The sequence below is a fragment of the Schistocerca serialis genome, chromosome 4 (assembly GCF_023864345.2).
Source record: "Schistocerca serialis cubense isolate TAMUIC-IGC-003099 chromosome 4, iqSchSeri2.2, whole genome shotgun sequence".
Lineage (NCBI taxonomy): Eukaryota > Metazoa > Arthropoda > Insecta > Orthoptera > Acrididae > Schistocerca > Schistocerca serialis.
The window spans coordinates 362484828-362504093 of record NC_064641.1 but is presented as its reverse complement, the minus strand read 5'-3'; positions in this window follow the sequence as shown (position 1 = coordinate 362504093).

Below are 19266 nucleotides of genomic sequence, written 5' to 3'. Positions count from 1 at the left end.
CACCATGCTTCCCAGCCCTTCCCGTTCACCATTACACTATAAGTGATATGTCGAACAGATTGCTTGCAATTATACCTACATGAAATTTATGTATATGTCTAATAACTGTCACTCTACGCCTTTTTTTATTCAAAATGTTGTAGGCTTACTTGCGTTGCTTAATATGATTACTGTACATGAACAGAGAAGCGTGTGTTATAAAAAAAGGGTAATTTAACTGAATGATTTTCGCATATTTATTATTTTGAATGTGAATAGTATGCGTTGTTTTATTGTTTGGTTAGTGTTTATAAAGCAGATGTTACGCCATTTCGAAATAGGACGGTCAGCTAGAGACGAAGCTTTATTTTAGGATATCTTAAGCTTCATGCTATTGCTTGTCAAAAAGATTTCGACGTTTTTGAAAGTGTTTCATGAAGTGGTATGTTGTGTTTCAGTACCTGTGTCGAGCCCGAATCTCGTCCGACACAGAGCGGAGTGAAACATCACTGTTTCGATACAATCAGTCCGTTCCAAGCACAGGTGGACTGAAACAGCCTTATTTTGAAACAACGGTACAGTTTCTGTGGCTGGCTCGAGATCGAATCTGGTCCGGTTATCCGAGACACGGGCGGAATGAAACATCACTGTTTCGAAACAGTGAACCACAGCCGTTCCGAAACACTGAAACAGTTCCACGTATCGATACACTGTATCGAAACATAGAAACAGTGGCCAAGTCTATATTACACTGAAGCGTCAAAGAAACTGGTATAGATATGCGTTTTCAAATACAGTGATATGTAAAGAGGCAGAATACGGCGCTGCGGTCGGCAACGCCTATATAAAACAACAAGTGTCTGGCGCAGTTGTTAGATCGGTTACTGCTGCTACAATGGAAGGTTATCAAGATTTAAATGAGTTTGCACGCGGTGCTATAGTCGGCGCACAAGCGATGGGACACAGCATCTCCAAGAGGTAGCGAGGAAGTAGGGATTTTCCCGCACTACCATTTCACGAGAGTACCATGCGTATCAGGAATCCAGTAAAACATCAACCCGCTACGGCCCGAAAAAGATCCTGCGAGAACAGGATCAATAACGATTGTCCGCCCCGGTAGCTGAGTGGTCAGCGTGACAGACTGTCAATCCTAAGGGCCCGGGTTCGATTCCCGGCTGGGTCGGAGATTTTCTCCGCTCAGGGACTGGGTGTTGTGTTGTCCTAATCATCATCATTTCATCCCCATCGACGCGCAGGTCGCCGAAGTGGCGTCAAATCGAAAGACCTGCACCAGGCGAACGGTCTACCCGACGGGAGGCCCTAGCCACACGACATTTCCATTTCCAATGACGATTGAAGAGAATCGTTCAACGTGACGGAAGGGCAACCCTTCCGCAAATTGCTGCAGATTTTAGTGCTGGGACATCAACAAGTGTCAGCGCGCGAAACATTCAATGAAACATCATTGATATGGGCTATGCGGAGCCGAAGGCCTACTCGTTAACCCTTGATGACTGCACGACTCAAAGCTTTACGCATCGCTGGGCCCCTCAACACCGACGTTAGACTGTTGCTGACTGGAAACGTGTTGCCTCGTCGGACGAGTCTCGTTTCAAATTGTGTCGAGTGGATGTACGGGTATGGAGACAACCTCACGAATCAATGGACGCTGCATATCAGTAGGGGATTGTTCAAGCTGGTGAATACTCTGTAATGGTGTGAGGCGTGTGCAGTTGGAATAATATGGGACCCTTGATACGTCTTGATACGACTGTTGTCAGGTGACACGTCCGTATGCATCCTGTCTGATCACCTGCATCCATTCATGTCCATTATGCATTTCGAAGGACTTGGGCAATTCTAGCAGGACAGTGCGACACCCCAGGCGCCCATAATTGCTAAAGCATGCCTCCAGAAACATTCTTCTGAGTTTAAACAATTCCGCTGGCCACCAAACTCCCCAGACGTGAACATTATTGAGCGTATCTTGGATGCCTTGCAATGTGCTGTTTAGAAGGGATCTCCATCCCTCATACTCTTACGGATTTATGGACAGCCGTGCAGGATTCAGTTGCCTCCAGCGTTACTTCACACATTTGTCGAGTCTATGCAATGTAGTGTTGCGGCATTTCTGCGTTTTCGTGCGGGACCTACACGATAGTAGGCAGGTGTACCAGTTTCTTTGGCACTTCAGTGTAGTTCACTTGTTTAAGAAGTGAATAAAACATTTACTTAACTTTGACACAGTTCTTTTCCACAATACTACTGGGTAATTTACAAATCTCATGGACAAGCAAAACGTCACTTGATGCAGTAATTAACAAACTGAACTCTTGAGGTTCAATGTTCAACAACGATAAAAGTATATCTCCCTCTGAAACTTTAACTACTCGTTCGTCCTAGGCTACGATGCTGACTGCTGTAGCCCACGTCTCGGTCTGAGCTGACCACTTGCTAGCTCGACACTACACTAACCTCAACCAGCTTTGATTCTGTCAGGAAGCATTGTGCACAGTGACCGTAGATGTTAGGAAGGAGAAACACACAGCAGTCATTCGCAATCCCATTAGTTTTTATTATTCTTGAAAATCTAGATTATGGCTATAAATAGCCATCGTCAGTGCATTTTCGTTATAATTCAACAGCCACACAATAGTTCACGTCACCACATGTTCTTACAGGTGTACAGGCGGGTGGACACTCAAATGTCGTGCAATGCCATTCGTATGAGGTGTCGATCTTCGCGGGGAGGGGTGGTGTGGGTGGTGCGAACTGAATCATTCTGCACACACCCGTTGTACTGCTGAAAAAATTCGTCCCACACGAGCAGCAATTTTCCGGATGGATGCACTACATTTTCCCATGCCGACAATGCGCCCTCTTGAAAACTCAAGAATTTGACGGTAAGGATTGCGCATACGTCTGCGAGACATCCCGCATGTCTTTTCGAGGTACACTTATCGATTATCTTCGGTTTATGGCGACAAGGAGAGCCGCAGGCACATTTTACCGATTGGGGTGCTGTGCCACGATGTCGGTGGTGACCTTGAACGAACGGGCAGGCATGGTTCAAATGCTAATGCTAATCATTTCTGCAGAACATACTAATGTACAAGTCCTATGAATATGAACGTCGTATATCTCGTTCAAGGTGTTCTTTTTTTCTGAACATTAGTGTACGTCCACTGGAGTTAATCGTTATTACGGAAGCTATGACTAACCATTATGTGGATTTACTGCTCTGATAAATTCGCGTATTGACCAAGGGAAAATGACAGTCTATAAGCCTTTTTACGTCGACTAATCTTTATCTATTATGACGATGCTGGGCCACGGCTTGGTTTAGCTGAGCGAAAAATTCCGTGACCGACTTACCAGGAAAACTCTGCGCACAGATGTCGCAACATACGTCAGATACACGGGAAAGTACGTGTTCTTGTGCAGCAAGCCAAATCAGACTACGCAGAAACTGTGGATGTCATAGTCCGGGTCTCCTGAAAGGCGACGTTTCCACACGGTGATGGTATAGCAATGGCTGTGATACCGTTAACACAGTGGCAGTGATATCATGATTGCCCGACGATCACTCCTCTCCTCCACTCCATTGTGACTTAAACGAGGGGAAGCGTTGTCATTTCAGAAATAGTGAAGTGCCAACATCGCATTAATACAGCCCGTTTTAGTCCAGAAGTATCGGTCACTGCCTGGAGCCAGATATGAGGGAACGTCTACACCTGTCATCGTCCCGAAATTGGTCACCAAGCTGTCTTGCCGGGATGGGAGTCGACCAACCACGTCCAAGTCATTGTGGTACTGACTCGGTGCTTACAGATGGAAGGCCACCTGCCAGCTGACTTCCATCCACCGCAGGCTGCCTACTTGTGGTTCGTGGCTCACGCCGCGCCACCCAACTTCTAAGCCGCCTTCACACTATGGGTACCTGAAGATTGGGAGGCTCACACAATTGATAATATTTCCAATATAATGCGTACTGGGGTAAGAGGAAACGTCAACCAGAAACTGATCTTCGGCAATGCACGATGGAAATCAGTGGCGCGTGGTTCCAATGTTCTGAGTTGTTGCCAATGATGTACGGTCGCAGGGTTTATCCGCCACGAGGGACAAACCAAGGAAATACAAGTTCAATGGGCATAATATGGTACCATAAAGTACAAGGAAACGTAGCATTGCAGAAAGGGTTCAGCCTACAAGTAAGTAATTAAGAGAAATGAGTGAGACAGCCATAGGGGCTACCACTAATTTACACGATCGTCTCGTACACATCTGTTCTTTGGGTTACCCTTACACATTTAGACAATGTCATCGTCTGCATAATTTACCACTATTCTCGTAATCAAATAATCAATTAAACTGCAATTTTTTTCCAAGAAATATTACTTGAGGAACTGATAGTCGTGTGAATCTTACAAGTTTGTGATGTCACAAAATTTCGTTCAAACATTGTTGAAAACTGAAGCATGGGTTTTATGGCCGGAATAGGAGAAACGATAGATACAGGGATGTTTTGACTAAGGCATTGATTTTCATTTTACATTAATGTTGCTATCATTACCTAGTCGCACAGCACCTAATGTAAAGTAACATAACGACTCGAACAACATGTGCCATTTCCAATTTGAAACTTTTTAAGCATTTTAGTTTGTATAAATGCGTCTAACAAGTCTAAAGTCCTTAGAATTCTGTTGCTGCAGCTGTAGGAATTTACTCATTATTTCAATCTTGTAAAAATTAAAATTTGTCCTTTCAACAAATCTATCATAAATATTCTACGTTTTCAACATGACACTGTAATTATTGCGTAACCCCCCATTCTTGTGATTTGTGTCGCTAAGCAAAGTAACAACAGTTTAGTGATTACTGTTGACATTCATAACGCATAGGAATCAATAGAAATGTCCGTAATTCATTTCCTAAATTTTCGTCAACGTCCTGGGTCTCTTCGACTGAAAACTCGAGAACATTTTGGTAATAAAATTTTTTATATTTTCTGCAATTTAACACTTTCATACCTTTCAGTTTTTACTTTTTTGTCTCACTTTAGAAGAATAATTTTATACCATTCTTCACATATTCAACCACACTATGACACACCCCAGTCATAAAGTAAATTATTGTGTAGTTCACTCATATTAATTAATTTTTATTAATTACTCCGTGATATCAATAGGTATTTTTTAAACCAAGACTCAGATGACCGCAGTCTCAAGATGCTGAATGAAGTAAAATACTTGCAAGAAGGCCTATCATACAAAAAGAGAATAATGAACTATTTTTCTCAGGACAACAGGACTCCATTACTTCACAACTAGCAAGTCATGTTACAAGACTGACGAAGGCAAGTGAGAAGGCTGTCACCTTGATCCAACATTACGAATGAGAAAAATCGCATAATGTTAGCATCGCCCAAGTCGTATGCGATATGTGTAAGGCATCTCAGAATTCGTTAGACCATGAACGTAAGAGCACAGCCTTGTGAATGTATCTGTCCTCAGACTGTGGGAATGCCCACAGTATACCTATCATGAAGATGTAGCAGAAAGGACAAAAGTTGGCACCAAGAAGTAATAAACATCGTGGTCCATGTTCACACTAATTTACATGAGTGGGCCCAAATAATTGGACGAAAGTAATTCGCAAGACATCACAGGACAATCCCTGGTCTGAACTACACCCACCAAACACTATACGTTAAACACCTCATTAGGCAACCGGTGTAGACAGAACTTCCACTTCTTGTACCACTTTATACGCCCCATGTCCGCCACCGGCCAGATTCTGTGTTGTTTTCGTCACTGATGAAGTGCACATTTATGTGCCGCTGTGAGCAATGGCCTTACGCGAGGCACCTGACTCCAAATGTCCACTGCGTGCAGTTCGCTTCGCCTTGTTCTCCTGGAAACTGGTTGAGATGAACCTGCATTCACAGACAGCAGGAGTTCCTGTCCGATTTGAAACCGATTGCATTTCACAAGCGTGACACAAGTCAGCAGTTCCTATCGGTTAGATACTTTTATGACCATGGATCTTATGTCGTTTGTATGGCTTACAACAATACACTATTCCTTGAAGGCACTTGCGACAGTACCAGAAAATTAGACAACTTCATTCACATTCTGCCGGAGGCATGTCCGCAACTGAGCATTATAGTAGAGATTGAAAATACCCTCTCAGTAGCAAGATTTTTTAAAATTATTTTTCGAAGTTTAGACAACGACCGGCTTTGGGTATTCAAGTCCATCATCAAATGTGTAATAATGTGTGCTGCGACCCCTAGCGCCGCAATGGAGAGAATGGGTACCACCAGCGAGTGCAGAACACTTCATTCGTATTGTTTTCGTAGGCAAATCCAAACTCAATAACTCCTTCTGCCATTCCGTCACGTCTCCCTGCCAATCCATCTTTCTTGTGGTGATTCGATGCTACCAACTGGCACATACACACAGCTGCACTGCCATGACTGAAGTCGGTGGTGAGCGTCAATGCAGCGCGGGATTAGCCGAGCGGTCTAAGGCGCTGCAGTCATGGACTGTGCGGCAGGTCCCGGCGGAGGTTCGAGTCCTCCCTCGGGCATGAGTGTGTGTGTTTGTCCTTAGGATGATTTAGGTTAAGTAGTGTGTAAGCTTTGGGACTGATGACCTTAGCAGTTAAGTCCCATAAGATTTCACAAACATTTGAACATTTTTGAACATTTTTTGGAGCGTCATTGACCAACTGTTATCACCTACAGTGCTCTGAAGCGGCCTGTGCGCTGTGTCGAGGGTGTGACCAATTATTTTGTTCATTGACCATTCGTGCAAATTCTCGCGCCTGTAATACTGTTACGGATACTATATCAAGGAAATTTGTACCATTCTGGTATTGTGTGCCAATTTCCAGGTTACACTGTGAAAATTTCACCATTGCGTCATAAAAAGAAGTCTATGGATATATTTGAGCAACTTAAGGTGTCGTAAACACATTGTCAGATATTAACACTACTCCTCAGAGTGCACGCACGGGCTCCCCATACCTAAGGAGTACTACGGTATTACATTAATTAAGTGCGGGAAATAAACGATTCCTTTCCTAGAAAAATTACACTGTGGCTGCATAACATAGATGCCACCGCCAGCTAAGTTCCCTCTCTTCCTACACTTCGTCGCTGCTGACTCTGGTTGTGACGGCTGAGATTTGTTCCATCAGTTATGCAGTTTGTAACTACCTCTTCTCAGTGTGGGAACTGGATTTAGACACGACACCAGGTAACGAAAAAATTTATTGCTTATGTACGTTGCGGAACCTCGCTAAGGAAATACAAGTACTTTCTCAACCTTATATGGATGAGATTTTCGTGACACTTGAAGAGAGGCTATTTTAATTTTGCTAGTTAAACTTAATAATAGCTGTATATATTCAACTAGAAGTAATAACCGCAGTCCAGTCCCTCGTAAGTTTCATTAGGAAAACCTTCGCGTTTATCTGCTTTCAGGGAGGGTAATAACCCGACATTTTTGGAGGAGGTCACAGGCTTCCCTATGCAAGCATCATTTCACTTTCTTTGTGCTTGAAAACTACCTGCACATATGACTGTGGATATGTGGATGTGCATCAGACTACAGAGATCTAGATTTTTTTGTAGATTACAATGCGTGACAGCATTGAACTGCGCAGGCAGAGGGGCTCTTGGTAAGAGAAAATATTCGGGGTATGAAGTGGCCTGCCCATTCCTCGGACCTAAAAGTCATCGAGGTCGTGTGATTTTCGTTAAGCAGACGTATTGCAGCACGTCCACATGCCCCAGCGACCATCCATCATTTGTCAACCGCGCTGGTAGAGGAATGGAACGCCCTTCCACAAGAACTCTTCACCAACATTGTGGCCAGCATCGGAGCACGTTCCAGAGCATGCATTACATTACCGTACACGGTGATGGCACGCTCTGTTAAGGAACAGGTTCCCTCTTTTGTATTGTCTAGGGGACCATCATAAATCGCATTAACATCAGTGTAATTATCGTTTTTTTAATAAAACAGTCATGTCTGTTCCTCTCATTGCATATTTCCTTCAGTAACCTACTGTACTATACTGTAGTTCAGCGAATACTCTATTCAAGAATCACGAGAGGAGAATGTATACTTCGAAAAGGCCGGAAGATTTCAGTTAGATTATATTATGCTCAGGCATAGATTTCCAAATCAGATACTAGATTGTAAGGCATACCTTGGAGCAGACATGACTCAGGTACAGACTAAGTGGTGATGAAGAGTAGGTTGACGTTCAAGAGATTAGTCAGGAAGAACCACAACGCAAAGGAGTGGGATATGGAAGTATGAAAGAATGACGAGATATGCTTGATGTTCTCTAAGGCTATAGATACAGTATTTAAGTATCGCTCAGTAGGAAGTACAGTTGAAGAGGAATGGACATCTCTAAAAAGGGCAATCACAAAAGTTGGAAAGAAAAACATAGCGATAAAGAAGGCAACACCGAAAGAAACCTTAGGTAGGAAAGGAAATACTTCAGTTGATTGACGAAGGAAGGAAGTACAAAATGTTCAGGGGAATGCAGGAATACAGAAATAGAAGCCGCCGAGGAATGAAATGAACAGGGAGTTCAAGGAAGCTAAGACGAAACGCCTGCATGAAGAATGGGAAGAAATCGCAAAAAGGAATGGGTATCGGGAGGACTGACTCAGCATGTAGTAAAGTCGAAACAAGCTTAGGTGAAATTAAAAGCAAGGGCAGTAACATTAAGAGTGCAATTAGAATTCCACTGTTAAATGCAGAGATGAGAGCAGACGGGTGGAAAGAGTACATGAAAGGTTCCAATGAGAGGGAAGAACTGTCTGATGACGCGACGGAAGAAAAAACAAGAGTCGATATAGAAGAGATAGAGGATCCAGTATTAGAATCAGAATTTAAAAGAGCTTTGAGAGACTTAAGATTACGTAAGGCAGAAGTGATAGATAACATTCCATCAGAAATCCTGCTTTCATTGAAGGAAATGGCAACAAAGCGACTTTTCACGTTGCTGTGTAGAAGGTACGAGTCTGGCGAAATACCATCTGAGCTCTGGATGAACATCATCCACACAAAAAATGACTCTGAGCACTATGGGACTTAACATCTGAGGTCATCAGTCCACTAGAACTTAGAGCTAGTTAAACCTAACTAACCTAAGGACATCACACACATCCATGCCCGAACTTGCGACCGTAGCGGTCGCGCGGTTCCAAACTGTAGCTACCACTTGGCATTCGGACGAAGGCTACGCTTCAGCGACTTGTTTGAGAAACACTGCAACATCCTCCGCACAGCCTGGATCTTTCACCGGGTGATTATGACAGCTTCAAATGGTTCAAATGGCTCTGAGCACTATGGGACTTAACATCTGACGTCATCAGTCCCCTAGAACTTAGAACTACTTAAACGTAACTAACCTAAGAACACCACACACATCCATGCCCGAGGCAGGATTCGAACCTGCGACCGTAGCGGTCGCGCGGTTCCAGACCATCATCCACACAGTTCCGAAGAGTGCAAGAGCCGACAAGTGCGAGAATTAACGTACAGTCATCTTAATACTGCATGCACCCAAGTTGCTGACAAGTATAATATACAGAAGAATCGAAAATAAAACAGAGGTTGTTTTAGATAAAGATCATTTTGGCTTTAGAAAGGTAAACGCAGCAGAGAGGCAATTGATAATGGAAGCAAGACTAAAGAAAAATGAAGACACATTCATAGAATTTGTGGACCCTGAGAAAAGCATTATACTGTGTAAAATGGTGCAAATTCTGAGAAAAACAGGCATAAGCTATATGTGAAAATGGATAATATACCATATGTACAAGAAGCAGGAAGGAACAATAAGAGTGGAAGATCAAGAGCCAAGTGCTCGGATAGAAAAGTATGTAAGAAAGGGATGTAGTCTATCGTCCCTACTGTTCGATATTATACATCGAAGAAGCGGTGACGGAAATGAAAAACAAAAGGTTCAAGAATGGGATTAAAGTTCAATGTGAAATGATATCAATGATAAGATTCGCTGATGACATTGCTATCCTCATTAAAAATGAAAATCAATTACAGGATCTACTGAATGGAATGAGCAGTCTAATGAGTACAGAATATGTATTGAATGTAAATCGAAGAAAGACATAAGCAATCAAAGGTCGCAGAAATGAGAACAGCGAGAAACATTAGAATTGATTATCAGAAAGTGGAGAAAATTAAGGAATTATGTTGCCTAGGCAACAAAATAACCCATCACAGATGTCAAACATATGTCTTAATTTGTGGAAGGAATTTCTGAGATTATACATTTGTAGCACATCATTTTATAGACTGTGGGGAAACCGGAGCAGAAGAAAATCGAATGTTGTAAATTAGGTGCAGTGGTAAGATAAGAAATGAGGAAGTTCTCCGCCGTATCAGCGAAGAAAGGAATATATGGAAAACACGGACAAGAAGAAGGGACAGGATGGTAGGTGATCTGTTAAGAAGTCGCGGAATAACTTCCATGGTACTAGAGGGGGCTTCAGAGGGTAAAAACTATAGAGGAAAAATTAGGATGGAATACATCCAGTAAATAATTGAGGACGTAGGTTTTAAGTGCTACTCTGAGACGAAGAGGTTGGCACAGGACGGAATTCGTGGCGGGTCACATCAAACCAGTCAGAAATCTGTTGACTTAAAAAATATACTGAAGCACTTCTTGCTGTGTGTGGTTCAATTTTAATCGAGCCATGTTAAGAGTACTTAACAGTGACCAGCGAAAGTTACTTTCGTCCTTAAGTTTTGCTCACTAATGTATATGGCGGATGAGAGAGACGGGCTCATTGTGGTTTTCCACAGCTGCCATATTTGACCATATTCGGAGACCGGTCTTACCTCTTTCGTCCGATTCCTTTCCTTGTTTCGGTGGCACCACTTGATGAATTCTTCCGTCGTTGGGACATCCTTTACCAGAAGAGCGTGGTACATTTCTTCTGTGACTCCTTTCGTTAAGTGTGAGATTCTGTCGTATTCGGATTTAAGATGTAGCATGCTACCAAAACGTTATCTATTAACGACTGTGTCGTTTGCCCATGACCTTGAGCCCTGTTCAATTATTCTTCCACCAAGATGACTTGCTGCTGGTTGTCGCCGAACGATTTCCTCATTTAGGTTTGAAATTTACCCCACCTATTGACTTCTCTTTATTGTTCACCACCCACCAGTGGCCAGTGTCGTCAAAATAAAAGCATACACTTCCCAAACACGTCATGTAATATCAGGTGTTGTATCTGACTCATCAGCCAGTTAGTCGGTTCATGACCAGCATCCCTGGATAACATTGATGAATGTCTGATGTCCATCTGACTTATTGCTGTTTAAAAATTCATCAGTCTCCTGAGAATAGGTATTTTAAGAACGATATACTGTTTGTATTTCAGTTCCTGTCCGTATAAGCGATGGATTTTCTTCTTCTTCTTCTTCTCCCTCCTCCTCCTCCTCTTCTCCTTCCGGGTTATCTACGGCTAGCGCTGCTTCACCACCCCCAGTCGTCATATTCTTCTTTCTTGACTTCGCTAATTGTTCATATTCCTTGCTTCCATTGCCTCCCCCACATCATTTTGTAACTGCATTGTTTTCGACCCCTTTCCTTCCGTTTGGATGCTGTTGATCGTAATATCCTAACTGATAACCAGTCTTCACTTACCGCACTATGGCCAAGTCATAACAGTTGTTTTTGTTAAATTTCGTTACAGGTATCACTATCCATTTTCATCCTTTCTCGGATTACGTTTTACGATATTGTAGTGCCCGTGTTACTCCGTATTACGACGAAATGTTCCTTTGGACACACAAGATGGTCAAAGGAACAGGCGCTGTGACGACTGCAGCCGTTATGAAGTACAGGAAATGTATTCTCAACTGCGAATATCGACAACCATCAGCTGTATAATGGAATGACGACAATGAAAATTTGTGACTGATCGGGACTCGAACCCGGTTTCCTGCTCATCGCGGGCGGTCCCCTGACCGTTAAGTTATCCGAGCACGACTCACAGCATAGTACATCTACGAACACAGGTTGTAGACACATGGCTGACGACATATGGAAGTTTTGGTCTCGTCGTGAGGCGTCTTCAGATAGCTCGCGTTAAGCGGGAAACCCGGGTAAGAGTCCTGGTTCGACACAAATTATCACTGTCGTCATTTCGTTATACAGCGGTTGGTCGTCCATACTCGCATCTGCGCATACATTTCGTAGAGTACGTTATGCTTCATTTTATACATACTAGTACAGCTTCAGCCTCGTGTTAAGTAATCCACCTGCCTCAGGGGCCAACACTTTTACTCTTTTCTTTCCAGGCTTCTGAACCGTACAAAACTACGCTTTGGATTATAATCTTATATGTTCTCTCATTCGGTGTTCTTCTTATCTTTTTGTTCCACAGTACAAAATTCATTGTTCCTGTTATAGCTCGTCCTTTACTAAACTTTCATTATTTCTTGTGGCAAGCTTGTTTAATAATACCGCAAGTTATATTATCTTTTCGTTACCAAAAATTACTTCTCCAGGCTAAGTATTTTGCTGTCCTCTACTGGCACTCACAAACCTAGCATTTTCTATGCCGCGTCGGTGCGATTGTTCCTAGATACTGCTTGAAGAGAGCCCACACACCCCATGCAGAGCCTTATTGAGCTCGAATTCTTCTGTAGAGCTTTTAGCACTACTTATTCTCACCGTGTTATTGTCATGTGATTTCATAACATCTTTTAGCATTCTTTCATACTTCTCTGTCTCTCGCAGCTTTTTCGTTTTTAATAAATAGTAAAGTTTCATTCGGGAGGACGACAGTTGAAACCCACGTCCCGCCATCCAGATTTAGGTTTTCCTTGATTTCCTTAAATCACTCCAGTCAAATGCCGGGATGCGTCCTTCGAAAGGGCACCGTCGATTTCGGTCCCCATCCGCAACACCGTCCGAGCTTGTGCTCCGACTCTGGTAACCTCGATGTCGACGGGACGTTATACCCAGTCTTCCTTTCTTGCAGCTTTTTCAATATGCGCCTCCAATCTTAACCTTGTGTATTTCTCACATGTTATTTTCATTGTGAATCTGTTGTACGTTCCGACCTTCCTGCTTGGAATTCAGTTTGTTCTTCTTGCTGCTTGTGACTTGTTTCTTACTCCATCAGACCTTTTAAGTAACTTCAGGTACAGTTTTCCAACTGAAGGAATTATTGCCAGTCCTCTGTAATTATTTGGTTCGTTATGTAACCCTTTTTTGCGCCGTTGTTATATAAAATGTTGTCCATTGCGATGGAACGCCTTCTCCATTCCGTAATCTCTCAAACAGCTTCCATAGCATTTCTAACAATTTCAGAGGCCCACACTTAACCACCTCTGGATGTACTGATCAATATCATTGTGTATTCTTCATCTTGACAGCTCCTCGGAACATGTTGAAGAACTTTCATATCTCAAGGCCTTAACTCTTATTATATCTTCACTTAACATCTACGTAAAAATACAGGCCAATTTTCCTGAAAAGAAGCGTTAAAATACTCCATCCATTGTCCATGACTAATATTATTATGACGTAATTTGTCAGCAGTTGGCACTCGCATTGATTTGAATGTTCTCCAAGCCTCAGCATTCCGAGCAGCAATAATCATCCGCTATTCATATTCTGATCTTTGTTCCTTCGACTTGTTTTTCTTTTTTTTCCTTTTAGACGCTCCTATTTTTACTTCTCTATTTAGGAGCCTATATCTGTCTCTGCTTTGATTCTCACTCAGGAATATCAAATAAACGTCTTTGCTCCTTTCGGTCATTTCTTATCACACTCCCGCACCTTCTTCCCTCTTTGTATATGGCCTCACACCGCTTAGCTTACTTCAGCATCATTGTTATTTTTTTCCACACCTCGTTAATAAAGACTTTTCCTCGCCTTGTTCGAGTGTAATGTCTCATATTGTTTCCGCCGGAAGGATAGCTTTTCTGTTGTATTTATGTTTGTACAAACAAAGATATTTTGTTTACTTAACCCGTTCCCGGTTAAAAAAACTAAAGAGGAGTGGTTCAGAGGCGGAAAGGGGGAGGCATCGTGGCCAGGCCTCGGGTTTCGACTCGGAGGTAAGGCCGTTCGAATACTGGTGGCAGATGAAATTTTCTCTGCTAGTATTTGGCCGGCAAGAGGAAGACGGGTATGTGGTGGTGTACAGTTCCTGATCACCAGTCTTTGCGCCAATGTCCTTGGTTCAACTCTAAAGCTGTCCGCAGTGTCTCACAAAGTGAGGGCACATGACACTACTGGCAGTGATACGTCTGTCGAATAAGGACGTTAAGCTAGGCGGCCCCGTTGGGTGCCACTCGTGTGGAATGGGCCACGTCCCGACACAGAGTTTCACCATCTCCCTTCTTTCGCGACATTGCGCTACACACATCTATTGAAATCACCTACACTTAGCAGTTACACGTACGCGCGAGTTTATACTTCGCTACGGAAAGGTGCCTACGAGCACGACGGAAAGCCTTTCCTGTTAGTTGGCTGAACTGCCCTTCTCGGTCTCCCAGCCATTTATTCCATACGACTTTACCTATTTACACTCATATTCCTCATCTACAGTTGGCACTACTCTCTAAAATTTTTTTGACGGGAGTTGTTGGTGTAAGCACAGAGTACTACGAAGGTCACTCCGAAAGAAATGCACACAATTTTTTTTCCATCTTTTATTCTACATGTTTGAAAGTTTTACAGAGTGTAGATACATCCTTTAGGAACAATATTTTCATTTCTCCTCATAATTTCCATCTATCTCAACTGCTTTACACCATCTTGGAACCAGTGCCTTTATACCCGCACGGTAAAATTCTGAATCAATCTGTTGGGGCCACTGTTTGGCAGCGTGCACAAGGGAGTCATCATCTTCAAACCTTGTTCCACGAAGAGAGTCTTTCAGTTTCCCAAAGAGATGATAGTCACATGGAGCCAGGTCAGGACTGTAAGTCGGGTGTTTCAGTGTTGTCCATCCGAGTTTTGTGATCGCTTCCATGGTTTTTTGACTGACATGTGGCCGTGCATTTTCGAGCAACAGCAAAAGATCCTGCTTTTGCCGATGTGGTCGAACCCGACTCAGTCGAGCTTGAAATTTCTTCAGGTCATCACATATGCATCAGAATTTATGTTGGTTCCACTCGGCATGATGTCCACAAGCAAGAGTCCTTCGGAATCGAAAAACACCGTAGCCGTAACTTTTCCAGCAGAAGTTGTGGTTTAGAATTTTTTTTTTCTTGGGTCAATTTGCATGATGCCACTCCATTGATTGGCTATTCGTCTCTGGTGAAAAATGATGGAGCCATGTTTCATCACCTGTCACAATTCTTCCAAGAAATTCGTCTCCACCATTCACGTACTGTTCCAAAGTTCGCTGCGTACCGTTTTTCTTGTTTCTTTGTGAGCCACTGGCAGCATCCTGGGAACCCATCAGGCACAAACCTTTTTAACGTCAACACTTTCAGTATTCTGCTAACACTTCCTTCCCCTATCCCAACGTAGCGTGACAATTCTGTCAGCAGTCACCAATTCGTTAACTCCCTGCACATTGTCTGGAGGGTGTGCAGTACGAGGCCTGCCGCTGCGAGGACACTCTTCAATATTGCCGTTCCCGCTTTCATCATGTAACCTGCTTGTCCACCGACTAACTGCACTGCAATCGACAGCAGCATCTCCATACACCATTTTCAACCTCTTGTGGATGTTCCCCACTGTCTCGTTTTCACAGAACAGGAATTCTATGACAGCACGTTGCCTCTGACGAACGTCAAGTGTAGCAGCCATCCTGAAGACATGCTATGACGGCGCCACTCACTGGATCAGGTTGAACTAAGTTTGAAAACAAGCGGGAAGGATGTATCTACACACTGTAAAACTTTCACACATGCAGTATGAAAACCGTATTTTTACAAAAATAGTGTGCATTTCTTTTGGAGTGACCCTCGTATATTCCCTTACTGTCCGAGCTACTTCTTCTGATCTCAGGCTAGTAAGCACGTAGCGTTCTCTTCTGTTCGCAATTTCTCCTACCTAACTGGAGCCGCGGTAATGTAGACGTTTCAAAGTAACCGGCGTCTCCACAAATAATGTTATGTCGCTAGGACTTTTCCCATTTCAAAACAGAGGGAAGTGGGCGGAGAAGAGAGGGACAGATTATAGAGAAAAACTGCATCAAACTAGTCCTAAGACCGAGGAATAAATCACAAACACCAGTTAATGTACAATATATGCACTCGTTATTGTTCGCCATGTCGGGGTGAGGAAAAATCACTACGGCAAATCGACAGCTGGGATTCCCACGTGAGGAGGAGACTAGTGTTTAAAGTCCTGTCGACAACGAGGTCATTAGGCACGGAGCACACTCCCGGAATAGGGAACGATGGAGAAGGTAGTCGACCGTGCCCTTTCAGAGGAACCAGCCCAGCCTTTGCCTTAAGGGGATTGGAAAGCCCTAACCTGACAATGTTAAATTCAATGACTTGGCTTCCCTGTATTTCAGGAATCACAGTAGTCATTGACATGAAACTTTTACAGGATATTAAACTGTATGTTCTAAGTCTTCTGACGGACAATAATTGCATTCCAGTCACTGCTTTCGGAAATACAATTTTTTAATTACATAGTTAAAATTTTCTGCACTTTTTTGTACGTATCCTAAATAATTTTAATTACACATAACATTATGTTCTTAGTTCGGTAGACTCAGAATATGTATGTTATTACTCCCTGAAATTTGAATACTCTACTCGAAGCGGTTTCTGAGATCTAGGGAAAAATGCAATAGAAAATGTAAATTTTCAGGAACGGCTTCTAAAGTTTCAAAAGACTGTATTTCGCTTAATATATGGTTAACTTTTTACTTTTAGTCACTCAGAAGCACCCTGCACCGTACTGTACATCATCCTCTTGATGTTTTTCCATGTTTTTTCTTCTTTTCTTCTCTCTGGTCTCCTTAGTGGCCAACTGTGTTGCATACTGTGCTTTATCAATGTGAACCTTGTCCATCTGTTTAAGTTCTCTGATGCAGTTTGCTCCAGGATTAATTCCCATATGCTGTAGCACTTTCACCCTACCGATGTTGCCATCATTAAAAGCGACAACAGCGTCACTGACTCCCAACTTTAGTGTCTTCTTTCCAAAAAAAAAAAAAACATTTTTTGTTGAGCGAGCCCATATAAGATTATTGAATGACTCTTTGGGATTGTGAGTCTGACCATGCAGACACTTCTTCAGTAACTCAGGATTTGCTAGGTATCTGTAAATAGGTTTTATGATCTCCATGACTGCTGCTGGGATGGAATGTTTATGGTTGTATGAACTGTTTGAATATTGGGCATTGCGGTAATTGCACCATGAATCATGTCCTGGAGGGAAAAGGTAGTGTACTCGTTTTTCATCAGTTGACAGTCTGTGGAAGAAGGTAGTCCATACTGCCTGCTTCATTTTCAACAAATCCTCGGTATTATTTCTAATGGCCATCCAATAATACTGCTGTAGTTCCTCAATCATTTTGTCTATCAGCCTACCTCTTATGGTTTTACCATAAGAAAGTTTCTTGTCTCCCAAACTTGGTTTCAACTTCCTCAAACTGGTGCCCATTCTCTTCTGGACATGACCAACACATTGCAGTTTTGTAATAATCTTCTCACCATAAGGCTAAGTTCTTACTACACTGTCATATGCTGTTGAGACTCCATCACCTAAGAACTTAGTGTTACACACACCCCTTTCGTTCACAGATCGACTAAAAATTTCAATAGCTGCAGATGCCTTGATACTACCACTTCTTCCTTCATAATTTCTGTCACCGGTATGCCCTTCTTCGTTCCCTGATTTACACTTATAACACTGTTTGGTTAAAATCTGTAAATCTACACAGCAGCTCCAATAAATGCTGCATACTTGTCGATTTTACAATGTGGGCGTGACATATTCATTACAGCACACATTGTTTCTGCTGCAGTGTGTCCTTTGCCAGTAGCTCTAAACACATAAAAACCACCTAACATTTACTTCAAAATAATTATCTTTACACTTATCAGAATTCCAAAATAAATGGGTTCAAATATATTCAAACGTGTGTGAAATCTTATGGGACTTAACTGCTAAGGTCATCAGTCTCTAAGCTTACACACTAATTAACATAAATTATCCTAAGGACAAACACACACAGCCATGTCCAAGGGAGGACTCGAACCTCCGCCGGGACCAGCCTCACAGTCTATGACTGCAGCGCCTTAGACCGCTCGGCTAATCCCTCGTGGCAATGAATGGGTATATTTGCAACTGGCACAATTGATGATAAGTTTCCTGGCTAGTCTATTTGATACCTCACTGTCTTCACGTAAACTAAATGGCCCTCCACACATTTTACAACACACACATTCACCTAACACCCTTATTAGGATTTGTAAATCTATCAGAATATAACCTGAACTACCATTTACATCACTTTCGTTTTGAGAAAACTGTGTATCACATCGTTTTATTTTAATCTTCGAAGCTCAATGGGTGTTTCTCTAAATACTGACGAGTTTGCCAGTATTTCACTGTCTATAACTTCACACGCCACATGTTGAACAAAATGTTTCCCTTTATTCGAAAATCTATTAACATGAAAGCCACGTTTCTTAAAAACATTTCGTTTTGGTGTCATACTTTACTTTTTGAGAGATTTATCAATCTATCCGTCACTTTTCCTCGGAAAAACGTCAGCACTTCGACATACTATGCGTGTTTTTACTGTGAAACGAAACGATTTTTTTTTGACAGTGCTACCAATACAAACACGTAATTTAACCTTTATAACACAGCAAGCCACAGCCTTCTATATAAAAAATTACCAATTTAGTTGATCTTGAAGCAATGCACTTAAAAATTTTAACATTTTCAACTAGTGTAGATTATGTTTAAAAAAATAAAACAAAATACTTCCCACGTGAGTTTATAAGTGATATATATATAATTTTATTTGGAAAATTGCAAATTTTGTAATGAAATAAAAATCCTAAAAAGGGAAAAAAGTTTCCGTACTAATGCCCCTTAAACGGGTTAGAGAAATCACGGAAAACCTAAATCAGGATCGCCGGACACGGATTTGAACCGTCGTCCTCCCACATGCGAGCCCAGTGTACGAGGTTCATTCAAGTTCTAAGGCCTCCGACTTTTTTTCTCCGGACTGGAAAGAGATAGAAACATGTGCATTGTTTTAAAATGAGGCCGCGTTCATTCTCAATA